Below are 14,140 nucleotides of genomic sequence, written 5' to 3'. Positions count from 1 at the left end.
AAGGGCAAGTGGATGAGATGAGCTTCTGCACTCAAAGGGCTTGTATTTGGAGTTTGGAGAAATTGTAAATAATCATAGTCGACGTTCAGTGTACTCTTATTATAGCTACACTCATCGGGGTAGTGGAGTATGGGGTGAATTTAATGCCATTATTATCTGCGTAGTTTTACAACCTGCGTCGTAATTACACTTCACCATAGAATCTCATACGTACGTACTTTTACAGAAACGTACGTCTTTAGAAGGACCTACGTGTTATTTGTCCCATTGTAATCCAATTCACACGTAATTTACAGTTCCTAAAATTACGAATACAAAATCACGACTAATGAATTCATAAGTACGTAGGTACGTTTCATCCATTACGCCCATCCATTTCTTACTACTAGGTACGTTTCATCCATTACGCCCATCCATTTCTGATATTACGCCCATCATTAAAGTCACGTATCACTCATTACGACCATCTCAATATAGGAGTCATTTTGGCAGTAATCTACCATGGGAAGAAGACGTACGTAAATGGACCAATCAGGGAATGGGGGCGGAGCCTCCGGTTGTTAAGGGAACCGGCACCCCATCTCTGAGGAGGACACCCGCCCTGGTCCCCGGCCCTATCTCGGCCGTCCCTGGTCCGTTTCGGACGGGGGGAATCTCGTTGGAACCGGGCCGCCGTCCCGGACGCGCTCCCGTCGGTCTCGTGCCCAGGTGGGGGTCCGCGGGGGGTCCGTGGGGCATCTCGGCCGTCCCTGGGCCGTTTCGCACGGGGGGAATCTCGTTCGAACCGGGCCGCCGTCCCGGACGCGCTCCCGGGGGTCTCGCGGTGCCCAGGTGGGGGTCCGCGGGGGTCCGCGGCGGAAAGGGGCCTACGCGAGGCCCCGTAGATCTGCTGTTTTCTGGGGTTGGAAAACTCTCAACCAGGGCCTGGGAACCAGGCACCTGCTCTCCGCCGGTCCCCTGGGGTCCCCTCGTATGACGCCGCACGGTGGCCACGGCGGGTACTGCGACGGAGGGGGGGTCTGAGCCCTGGGTGCTCACAGGCCCAGGCACAGACACCATCTGGGGGGAACTTCTGACCGAGGCCTCGGCCTGGTCGTGGAGACTGCTCTCCAGGGGTCCCTTGGGGTCCCCTCGTATGGCGACGCCCGGTGGCCACGGCGGGTACTGCGACGGAGGGGGGTCTGAGCCCTGGGTGTTCACAGGCCCAGGCACAGACACCATCTGGGGGGAACTGCTGACCGAGGCCTCGGCCTGGTCGTGGAGCCGTGGAGCCCTCGTATGGCGACGCCCGGTGGCCACGGGGGGGTACTGCACACTGGGTGTTTGATCCCAGGCACAGACACTCGTATGGGGTGAATTTAATGCCATTATTATCTGCGTCCCAGGGGCGGGCGGTCCCTCTGACCGCGGGACCCCACCACTTAAGGCCCAGGAGGGGTGCTTAAAGGTGGGTACTCGGGGACCCGCGGAGCGCGGGTCCCCCTGGAAGTGCTCCCCGGAGTTCGTTGGTAGTGCATGGCCGGGTGTGGGCGCCCGGGCAGAGGTCCCCAGGGTGTAGCCCCTGGTCCCTGTGTTGGGTGCCTGTGCCTGAGTGGTGGTGTGGCTCCAGGCGTGGGAACAGGGGCCAGGTCCAGCCTCGAGTGTCTGTGCCTGGGATCAAACACCCAGTGTGCAGTACCCCCCCGTGGCCACCGGGCGTCGCCATACGAGGGCTCCACGGCTCCACGACCATGCCGAGGCCTCGGTCAGCAGTTCCCCCCAGATGGTGTCTGTGCCTGGGCCTGTGAATACCCAGGGCTCAGACCCCCCCTCCGTCGCAGTACCCGCCGTGGCCACCGGGCGTCGCCATACGAGGGGACCCCAAGGGACCCCTGGAGAGCAGTCTCCACGACCAGGCCGAGGCCTCGGTCAGAAGTTCCCCCCAGATGGTGTCTGTGCCTGGGCCTGTGAGCACCCAGGGCTCAGACCCCCCCTCCGTCGCAGTACCCGCCGTGGCCACCGTGCGGCGCCATACGAGGGGACCCCAGGGGACCGGCGGAGAGCAGGTGCCTGGTTCCCAGGCCCTGGTTGAGAGTTTTCCAACCCCAGAAAACAGCAGATCTACGGGGCCTCGCGTAGGCCCCTTTCCGCCGCGGACCCCCGCGGACCCCCACCTGGGCACCGCGAGACCCCCGGGAGCGCGTCCGGGACGGCGGCCCGGTTCGAACGAGATTCCCCCCGTGCGAAATGGCCCAGGGACGGCCGAGATGCCCCGCGGACCCCCACCTGGGCACGAGACCGACGGGAGCGCGTCCGGGACGGCGGCCCGGTTCCAACGAGATTCCCCCCGTCCGAAACGGACCAGGGACGGCCGAGATAGGGCCGGGGACCAGGGCGGGTGTCCTCCTCAGAGATGGGGTGCCGGTTCCCTTAACAACCGGAGGCTCCGCCCCCATTCCCTGATTGGTCCATTTACGTACGTCTTCTTCCCATGGTAGATTACTGCCAAAATGACTCCTATATTGAGATGGTCGTAATGAGTGATACGTGACTTTAATGATGGGCGTAATATCAGAAATGGATGGGCGTAATGGATGAAACGTACCTAGTAGTAAGAAATGGATGGGCGTAATGGATGAAACGTACCTACGTACTTATGAATTCATTAGTCGTGATTTTTTATTCGTAATTTTAGGAACTGTAAATTACGTGTGAATTGGATTACAATGGGACAAATAACACGTAGGTCCTTCTAAAGACGTACGTTTCTGTAAAAGTACGTACGTATGAGATTCTATGGTGAAGTGTAATTACGATGCAAGTTGTAAAACTACGCAGTTAATAATGGCATTAAATTCACCCCATAGTGGAGGCCTCACAGGTGTGATGCCTATTCAAATTAAGGGGCACATGCCCGACCAGATTGTTGATGCCTAGATTCTAGGCTATATAATTTGTTTTTATCATTGATTGATGGATGGATTGATTGAAATATAATACTTTATTAGTCATAAGATGTAAACAGCACAGTGGTACAGTAAGACAATTAGGCTAAAATTATATGATGTCAGGGCATTCCTCATTGTTGTGGCAAAGTAGCAGAATGAGAATTTTCCCATGTTGGTCTTTGTCAGCTAAAAAGATGTCTTAAATCTTAAAGTTAGTGGGTGTGGATTTTCTTACCATAAGGCCGCAATTTTGGTCCCGCCCCCTTTCATGACAACACTAGAACCAGAAGTGAATTCTTCATTCATTAAGGTATTCTTTTGTATGTGGAACACCCAGGAATCGAACCCTGGTCTCCCACATGGAAAGCCAACATCTTAACCACTAAGCCAAAGCAATTGCCTATGGCTCAGGGGAGATATGAGACTTTTGAGGTCATCAGGCTGAGGCTGTGAGCCACTGCTACAATATCCTTCAGTTAATACAGCTCTACATGTTCAAATCCCTGTTCTCCTATAGTTTAATTCTGGAGTGTTTCAACTTTACTGACTGAAGGCTAACACACAAAATGACCAGGAGACTTTGTCTGAGTGTGTCTGACTGATGGTGCAGTGGTCTAATGATCAGACTCTCTGTATGGACATTCCATGTTCACGTCCCAATCGTCCCATTGCTCCTATATAGCTCAATGCTGGAGTAGCCTACTTTTAACTTTTCAAGGCTTGAAGAAAAAATAAAAACTCAAAAGCACCAGGAGACATCTGATGAGTGCCTTGGTGCCTTGGCTCAATGGTGTGGTGTGCTTGATCGGTTGCCTCTGCTACAGACAGTTGGCAGGTTCATGACCCATGTCATCAAGGTACTGGAGGACCATCGGGAGGGGCTGTTTCCCCCTGTTTCCTGAGAAGTAACAGTAGGGGCTTATGTCTGAAAGAACCCTGTCCACCTGACATTTTACAGATAAGAATTAGGTCAAATGTTGAAAAGAAAATAGCAATGCATTTTGGCCCATCATCTGACAGAATAGTCTGTGTATTTGCATACTGGCACCTGATTATAATCGTCGACAATGGCATACTTGTCATTTCTCTTGATATTTTTTTTGAATCGTCAAAAATCAAGAGAAATGACAAGTATGCCATTGTCGACGATTATAATCAGGTGCCAGTATGCAAATACACAGACTATTCTGTCAGATGATGGGCCAAAACCATGAACTATATAGTATGTAGTTTTTTCATCATTTTTTTAGTTCATGGTTTTTTCGACAATTTCTAAAACAAATGTGAAAATGATGAAAAAACTACATACTATATAGTTCATGGTTTTGGCCCATCATCTGACAGAATAGTCTGTGTATTTGCATACTGGGCCCTGATTGGTGCCCCACAATTTGGTGGGAAAGTTCCTCTTTTATGTCTGGCTTCCAGGCCAGTTGGAAAAGGGCACACTGAGAGGTGGTAAGAGTTCCTTCTTGCTGCCTTGACTCACGATAAAGGAAATCGATTTTGACTGACTTCCTTTAGGGACATAGGTTACCATGGACTGAGGGAAAACATTTTGGGCACATCATTTGAATTAGCAAAGCTGTACTTTTGTTCAATGAGCTCCACACCCAAAAATCATATTCCATGGTAGGCCTATATAATTCCTATACTTTAAACTTTATCACACAAATTACATCATCATAATAACTTCAAGCCCTGTGCTCTCTTTATTTCATTTCAGCTTCGGGCTCGGGCCAATTAGTCAATTGCCATCATTCATCTATTCCACTTGCACGAACACTTGGACAGCGCAATATTGCTCTGTTCTAGACAGAGTGAAAGGTTTGAATAAATACAATAATAATTGCAACCGCATGTCGCATTTACTATGAAAACGTGCATTTCACTATAACAGGCCGTTCTGGAAAAATACTCAAATAAATAAAAGCTGGCAAGAGTCAGAGGCTTGACTTTCAAAAAATAATCCAATCCACCTCCTCTCTTACCCTCGCGTACTGAGTGAATGAAGCTGCAGTTGGGAGGGCAGGCTGGGGGGCTAGCAGAACAGCTTCATCCTCCATCAAACTCCACCATTGACATTCACCTCCCTTCAGGCAGCCATTATTGCTATAGCCAGTGATTAACACAGAGGTGAACCCGTCTTTCATTGTCAACACGCTAGGTTACCTTAGCAACCAGGTCTGTGGCCTTCTGGAGTCTGAAAGGAGAATCGGCTGTGGAGAGGGGAGAAGATATGCAGTGAGAGCCACACATGCACAGCCACACACATGCACACACCCATACACACACTCCCACCCTGTTGCTCATCAGAGGAGTCGTGACTAACCAAAGCAGTGCATGTCTGCTGTAACCCCCCCTCCACACACACACACACGCACACACGCACGCACGCGCGCACACGCACACACGCACGCACGCGCGCGCACACACACACACACACACACACACACACACACACACACACCCATCTGTGTACGTGCCTTAATCTTCACAGAGCCGCTCTCATGGAAGAACAATGGGCGAATAGATGCATGCCATTCAACATGCAACAAACATTTAATACAGAATTAGCTTTTCTATGTTTCTTTTTGCTTTTCTCCATCCAAAAACACCCCTCAACACCCCTCTGAACCAAAGCAGGGCTCAGAGGGGTGCCATCTCCTCCGGAGTGGTTTGATGCCACTATGGCATCTCTGGCTTCTTTCCTTTCGTGTGGCGGAAAATTGTGTTTGTTTGATGTAAGAGGAGTGCTGATCAGAGTGACAGGCAGACTGCATGCTGAGCTGAGCCACTCCACCGCATGCTAACATGTTGCCACAGCAAACACTTCAGTAGAATCCCAGGCTTATTTGACCATCGTCACAGCTGGTGCGATGCAGATGCCTGTGTAGGCCTACTGTAGCTGCCTTACACTATACACACACACGCACCCATGCATGCATGCAATCCCTCCTGCTTTACTGCTTACCCTTTATTTATACTGATACTGCATTGTAAGATGAAGATGGTGGCATATCATTGCTGTGTACAGTATAAAGTAGGCTTAAGCCAAGTCCAGCATCCCCAGTAATGACGACAAAACACTTTCAGCTGTCCCTATGTCTCTGTCAAGTGCTTTGATGCATCAATACAGCTTCAAACTAGAAAAAGTGCCCCTCGGGGCACAGGTCTCCACCAGGGCAGGTCAGGTTGTGGCCTCCTGGTGGCGCTATAATAGGCCAATGTGAAAAGGGTGCCATTTCTTCATACGCCTTTGATGGCAATTGGATGATTTGAGGCATTTTGTTCCAAAAATGTGTTTTGCAAAAATCAACCTGTTGGTGGCGCTATAACAGGCCAATGTCAAAAGGGTGGGATATATTCCTCAGCCTAGTAAGAAAATGTGTGAAAGATTTCACGTAAATTGCATGCTGCGTTCATGATTTGAGGCTTTTGTTGAAAACGGGGCAATCTTGCAAACTGTGAAAGCCAATTATAGCCAATTAGGATGAAATATGAAATATTGGACAGATCCGACTTGAGCACATGACCATAGAGATACTGTGTGAGATTTTTGGACAGAATCTGGAGGAGTAATATCAAAAAATTTACAAAAGTCGGCCTCCTGGTGGCGCTATAAAAGGCAGATGCGGAAAATGCAGGTCAAAAGTTTGTCCTTGGCCTCTAGGGAGTGTGCATGCAACGTTTCACGCAGATCGGTGCAATTTTAGGTAAAAAATGTGAAAAGCTGCCTCATGGTGGCGCTATAACAGGCCGTTCTGGAAAATGTGGGACAGAGGTTCATCGTTGGCATCCAGGGAGTGTGTGTGTAAAGTTTGGCATCGACCGGGTTAACGGTGCCGGAGATTAGCTGGTAACAGACGGACGGAAGGACGGACACACACACACGGACGGACACACACACGGACGGAGTGCAAAACATACCCTCTCCCCATGCCTTCGGCCTGGTGGAGACAATAAATGACTCACTCAGTGGAGATAGTTATACAAATGGATGTATCAGTTGGGAAATGTATGATGCATCTATCAGTGGTGGTTCATTTTCACAGGTAGGCAGAATCATTCATCAACTGATTAGCCAAATTGACATAGTTGTGCTGATAAACTGCTGAAGCTTTGACTGCACGTCTGTATGACCTGATTCAGACCACAATCCAGTCTCATAACTCACCACAGAGACCTCTAACTGCCTGAGGCGTTGCTCCTGGCACAGCTGGCGGCACTGAGAGGAGAACGGAGGATTCTGTGTGGCCTGCATGTGAGAGGGAGACAGGATTGTCTAAATGCCTGGAAATGGCCATGTCGTTCTCAGCCTGTGCCAATATATTCTAAATACCACACGTCTTTTCCTGCTCCAGCTTCACACCATGACTGAAATGTGCTAGCTGTCACGCTCAGCTTTCTCACCTGAATGGTCGTGTTGGATGCAACCTACTAAGCCTGAATGAAATGAACGCCTTCTTGATTTAACCGCTTTCAACCTGGCATCCCTGTTTTGCACATGTCATTATATGCAATATTTTCCCAAAATATATTCCTTCTTCTAAATGGTGCATTTATATAGCGCCTTTATCCAAGGTGCTTTACATAGATTGTGCATTACATTCACCCATTCACACACACATGGCGGAAGAAACCATGCAAGGCACCAGCCAGCACATCAGGAGCAATTTGGGGTTCAGTGTCTTGCTCAACGACACTTCGACACTAACTCTGGGGGAGCCCGGGTTCGAACAGGCAACCTTGCGGTTACCATCCAGCCACTCTACCCCTGAGCCACCGAATCTAGATAGACTGACCCTGAATGTGGTTTCTCATTCTGTTATCTATCTTTCCTTATCTCTAGCTATCTATAGGTGCTTGTATCTGTGAGTGATCTTGCAGCAACTTGCAATGGTCTATACCAGTGTTGTAGGGGTACTTTTAGAAGTGGGGGGACGCCCCATAAGACACGTGCACGCACACATGCACGCGCATGTGCGTGCACGTGCGCAACGCACGCATACACACCATTAAAACATGCAGTTTATGAACAGGGTTTACAATGCTTAATCATATCCATAAAAGTAAACGACAAGTCGAAAAACTTTTTGCCCAAAAAATAATTTTAGACTGTGCCCCCCCCCCCCACACTACGCCCCTGGTCTATACTCTATAAGATACGCTACACCACAAAAACACGTATTGTCATATACCTGTCAAACTACTTACAAAACGTCAACGCCGTCCACAACCACAACACCAGGGAGCTCCACTAATCATGTTCAACCCAGATGTCAACTGTTTAGGCCTACTGTACATATTAGGGGAACCAGGCCATTTTACCTACAGTAATTCAACGGTGTTGAATCGGAAAAACCTGGTTCCCAAACAAAATTTGTAGTTTTTAACCTTGTGATTTGCATAATAAAATGGCTGGTGATTTTGAACTATTTCTTCAACAACCCTATAACAAAGCAAGCAAAATGGACAAATAAAGAGGCCACCATTACATAATACGGTTTAGTACTCAAAGGGGTCCACATGCACCCCCTTATTTTATTTTATTATTTTTTTTATACTTAGGACATATAAAATACAGATTTAGATGACACCATGTAAAACTCATGGAAAAGTATAACCCAAAACACATCGAAGTCAATGGAGTGACATTCCAATAATAGACTATCATGGGGATTGCTGCTATGTAGAACTCACTCCCAGAACTCCCAACATAACTGTGCTGTAATGTACTGTGCACTGTACTGTACACTATTACTGTACTGTACACTATTACTGTACGGTACTGTACACTACTCTACTGTACACTATTACTGTACTATACTGTACACTTACTATTACTGTACTTTACTGTACTGTACACTACTGTACTGTACACTACTGTACTGTACACTATTACTGTACTGTACCTGTACTGTAACTGTACTGTACATGTACATGTCCATCAGATTCAGCACCCTTATGTAAAATGGCCTGACCTCTAACCTCCTTATATAGAAGGCCTTTTTTTCTGAATAATTGAAATACATTTCTTGACATTTTTTGGTAACGATTTAGTTCATAGGTTTTCATATGTTTCCCTTACAACAGCCAATCAGTGTAACAAAAAAAGTGACATCATCTGGTCTCCAACCAGTAACCGACTCGAGCCCGGAACACGGACCCCGAATGAGTCCAAAATCTGGACCCTGCTAATACATGGTTGATTTGAGGGTGGGAGTTAGGTCATCAAAGTTTCTATGGGTTATATTGTGCATATATGTTTTTGCATAGTACTGTATATTTGTATGTCATTAAATGTTTTATTGAATTGAGTATGAATTAAGGGCCCCAATGGAAACAAGCCTATATGCTTTATTGGGTTTCCCGGGAGCGTCTGCGATAATAACTTTGGGGCGGGCCCGTCTAGAGTTTGAATGGATCAGTCAAAAGGGACACATCGAAGAGGAAGGACGGGTGGGGGATCAACATATGGAATGTCAGAACAGGTCAGCTCCATATATAGAGATCTAAGGGTTTGAGGTCAGATGTAGAGTTGCTGGCCGGCTCCATATATAATATGCAGATCTAGGTGATGATCCTGTCTTTTCCATGTATTGTACAGTATGGTTATCCAGGGTTTGATGAGGTCAGTGACAGTGTCGTGATCTTCATATATGGAGACGGCCATATATGGAGCGTGTCATGAGGCGTGAGTCGTGACGTACTGACGGCCATATGGTGGCGTGAAGGACAGATGGACAGACTGACTGAATCAATCAATCAATCGCCGCCTGGCGAGGACAGCTTTATGTGGACCCTGGATCCTTCAAGTATTAGTAGGAAATACGTTTAGAGTACTGTGGCCTCCGTACATTCAACCTCATCATGAGGTCCTCCTGTGAGAGGCCCGTCAGGATTAATCAGTGTCATTCGCCGCCATTCAGAACAAATGGCTATGATGAAATAAGGCCACAGATGCTTGTTGTTCGGATGTTGTTTGGACAGGCAAGATGTGTTAATTGTCCTCTCCCCGCGCACAATCGTAGCACTAAAGGTTTTCAAAGAGATATACCTGCCATACGAGTAGTATACAAAGGCTGAAAGGCTTGCATTTACATTCCAATGGGTGATTGAGGGTCGTGCTCTACCGCGACGGGCAATCAGCTGTCCACTAATAGTTCTCATGTCTTGTTTTTGTCCTCTTTTTTTCTTATTGTATGGATTTTGGCCAGGCCAGAAATGGATTTGGACAGGCGGACGCTTGCCCTCGCCTTATTGTAGATACGCTTCTGGATGGTGTCACTGTACATTTCCAGCCTCCATATTAGCAGAGCATGGAAGCATATTAAAGTGCAGCATCTTACCAGAATGCTTCTGACTCATCTGACATTTCAGTCTCACTCCAGCCCCCTGCCTCTGCAGCCTCCAGCTCTCTCTCTCTATCTCTCTCTTGCCCTGTCTTCTGCCCCCCCTCCCCCGTCTCTCTCTCTCTTGCCCTGTCTCTCAGTATCCCTTTTCAACACCCCACACTGGCATAATAATAATACCTGATGATCATGTTTTAGGGTGGAAAAAAAATCACGGCACTCCATCTTTAACATTTTGCTTATTCTATTCACAGACATATTGGCTATTATTAACACATGCTGTCACGGTTTTCCTGTAGCCTACATTCATCAGGTGATTTCTAATCAACATTGACACACAGCGTGAGCTATTATTTGTCTCCTGCATCCACCCCGAAAAAGGTCAGTCACTCTGACTGGCTCTCTCGATGTTCCACCTCTGCTTTCATTTGCAACCCAGTGAGACAGCAAGCATTGCATCAATGTTGGCCAAAGGGACACTATATTTGTTTCCAGTTGATTGAGTGTGGACCATATAGTCAGTGGTGGAAAAAGTACTCAATTCCTTCGTAAAAGTATCAATACTCCAACGTAGAGATTCTGTGTTAAAAGCACAAGTCCGGAATTCAAAATATACTTGAGAAAAAGTACACATGTATTGGTATCAAAATGTATTTAAAGTACCAAAAGTAGAAAGTAGTCATGATGGAGAATTTCCCATTTCACAGTTTTCAAATGTATAAAATGTATAAAAAATCTTTTGAAAATAGTAGATCTACAAGAAGCTTGCAACGAGTTGTGAGCCTGTAGATTGGCTATTTTCAAATGAACGAAATTAAGTGGGTTTGTAATAATAGCCTATAGTAGTAACTCAAGTTTTCATAGAAATGTAGTGGATTAGAAGTAAAAGTATTGGAAATCGGAAACACTCAACAAATACCTCAAAATTGTAAATGTACATAGTTGCTTTCCACCACTGGTGAGACAGCAAGCATTGCATCAATGTTGGCCAAAAGGACGTACACTACTATTTGTTTCTGTTTTAATATTTGTATTAAAAAAGTTTTTTCAAATAGAGAGATTAGAGACAGACAAAAAGGGATTAAAAAATATATAGACAAAGACAAAAAAAAAGAGAAAAGGGCATCAATTAATTCAGAACGAGTCATTATACATTACAATAAGTTAAGTCTAATAAGCTAGAGTATAATAATGCAGAGTGGAAGGCATACACCTAAATACTGAGTAGGTTGAATGTGAGATTTGCACAAGGTGATCTAAAAATGGTTGCCATATAACATAGAACTTGCTTGAATTGCCTATTGTCTACTATTTGTTTCTAGTTGATTGAGTTTGGACCCGGTTTGGACCATAGTTCGAACTTCGAAGTGATTCTGAAGTACCGTGGGCTTAATGAGCAATACAAGACCTCCCTCGTGATCTCCAGGAAATACGACTTGACTTACTTGACTTAAGCCCTTTGCTCCTCTAGGGTGCATAGGCCGTTGACAAATGTCCTCCATTTCACTCGGCTTTTAGCCGTTCTTTCTAGATCTCCCCAGTTGAGCCCACTCTCTGCCATTTCTGCCTCGATGCTCCTTCTCCAGCTGTTCCTGGGGCGACCTCGTTTCCTTTTCCCCTGGGGGTTCCATTTCAGGGCTTGTCGGGTGATATTTGTCGCAGGTTTTCTGAGGGTGTGGCCAATCCAACTCCACTTTCTTTTTCGGATCTGTAGGTCAATGGGATCCTGGTTTGTTGTTTTCCACAGGTCCACATTGCTAACTTTGTCCCTCCACCAGATGTGTAGAATTCTCCTGAGGCATGTGTTGGTGAATGTTTGCAGCCTGTGTGTTGTGAGTTTTGTTGTTCTCCAAGTCTCAGCCCCATATAGCATCACCTGTTTCACACTGGAGTTGAAGATGCGTATTTTGGTGTTGATGTTATTTGAGCTCCAGATCTTCCTAAGCATGTTAAAGACCACTCTGGCCTTGTTAATTCTGCTTCTTATGTCAGCTTCTGTTCCTCCGGTGGTGTCCACAACACTGCCTAGGTAGGTAAAAGCATCTACCTCTTCTAGGGCAGTGTTTTTCATAAGGATAGGGTTGATGGTTTTGGCATGGATCTTGATCACCTGTGTTTTTGCTATATTGGGGGTGAGACCGATTTTTATTGCAGTTTGTGAGAGTCTGTCTGTTTTCTCTTGCATCTGTGTATGTGTATGTGAAAGGAGAGCTATGTCGTCCGCAAAATCCAGATCATCCAGCTGCTCCCACATTGTCCACTGAATTCCATTCCTCCTCCCTTCAGTTGTTTCCCTCATTATCCAGTCGATTGCCAGGAGGAACAGGAATGGTGAAAGTAGACATCCCTGCTTGACGCCTGTCTTGACCTCGAAGCTCTGGGAAAGCTGGCCTGCATGCATAATTTTGCATGAGGTTCCATCGTAGGAGTTCTTAATGAGGTTTATGATCTTGGTGGGGATGCCATAGTGGTCCATTAGTTGCCATAGTGTTGCCCTATCCAAACTGTCGAAAGCTTTCTCAAAGTCAATGAAGTTGATGTACAAGGACGTGTTCCATTCAATAGACTGTTCAATGATGATGCGTAGTGTTGCTATTTGGTCTGTGCATGAGCGATCTTTTCTGAAACCAGCTTGCTGGTCCCTTAGCCTCTTGTCTACAGCTTCCTGGAGACGGTTAAGGATGATCCGATTGAAGATCTTACTGGGCACACAAAGTAAGGTAATCCCTCTGTAGTTGTTGCATTTCCTTAGGTCACCTTTCTTTGGCAGTAAAGGGAAATACGACCGGCTTTGTAATTAAAATCCAGAGTGTGCATGACATGACAGTATGAATTAGAGGCAGGGTCCATTTTTACACTCTGTTGAGGATTTAACACTATGGCTGTACACATATAACTTTGTAGTAGGGGTGTAAAGATATAGTAACTGAATCGAAAAATCGATTTTAATTTCAAGAATTGAAGTATATCGAAAATGAAAACACCATATTGTATCGTTTTGCAATGGAAATAATCGGTATCGAATCGTTTTGCTATGCATTTAATCGATTGCATCAATACTACATTTTTGTGCGTGGTATTTAGCAATTTTTAGAAAAAAATTCAAAAGAGGGGTTTAATTACTTAATTTAAAATAATGTCAATGTATTTTAAATAGTTACTGTATCGATTGCAAATCATTGAATCGTATCGGATCGTCATAATGAACCAATATTGTTCATGTATCGTATCGTCAACCATGTATCGTGATACGTATCGTATCTCTGTTAAAATGTATCGTTCTTCGTTACACCCCTATACTTTGTTAACCTGACTCCGCCAGATGGGGCAGCAGAGAGTACACTGTGTACTCTCTGCTGCCCCATCTGGCGGAGTCAGGTTAATACTTTGTAGCCTTGCATGTACACTGCGGTTTATCGAAGCCCTGGCCGTTGTGGAACAACTGACAGCTGTGCAGTAGTAGCAAGATAAGCATAACCAACTAACTTAATTCTGCCTGACCACCACTTGAGCACAACAAAGCAATCAGACATACATAGGCTATTCGCAGCCAGCCAGGTTTGGCATAATGAAGTCTAGTCAATAGAAATAATCTACACGCAATCTACTGTTCAGGTAATTTTTATATATTTGAAATACATCACTCACTTTGTATATTTGCTTTTAGTTTAGGCCTCATCTGCTTTTTTATCAGTAGACCTGCTGAAGCAGATATTGCCTTGTTTGAACCTTTCCGTGTATTGGATGCTTTGATTTGTGGTTAGTGATCCTACAGAACATTGATTAAGGGACAATACCCAATGACTTTGTTTTTACTTGCAGCAATGACATTTTATTTGAGGTAGCGACGTAGGCCTA

Source organism: Electrona antarctica, assembly GCF_951216825.1.
Source record: "Electrona antarctica genome assembly, chromosome: 11".
Classification (NCBI taxonomy): Eukaryota; Metazoa; Chordata; class Actinopteri; order Myctophiformes; family Myctophidae; genus Electrona; species Electrona antarctica.
Note: the sequence above shows the minus strand (reverse complement) of the source record.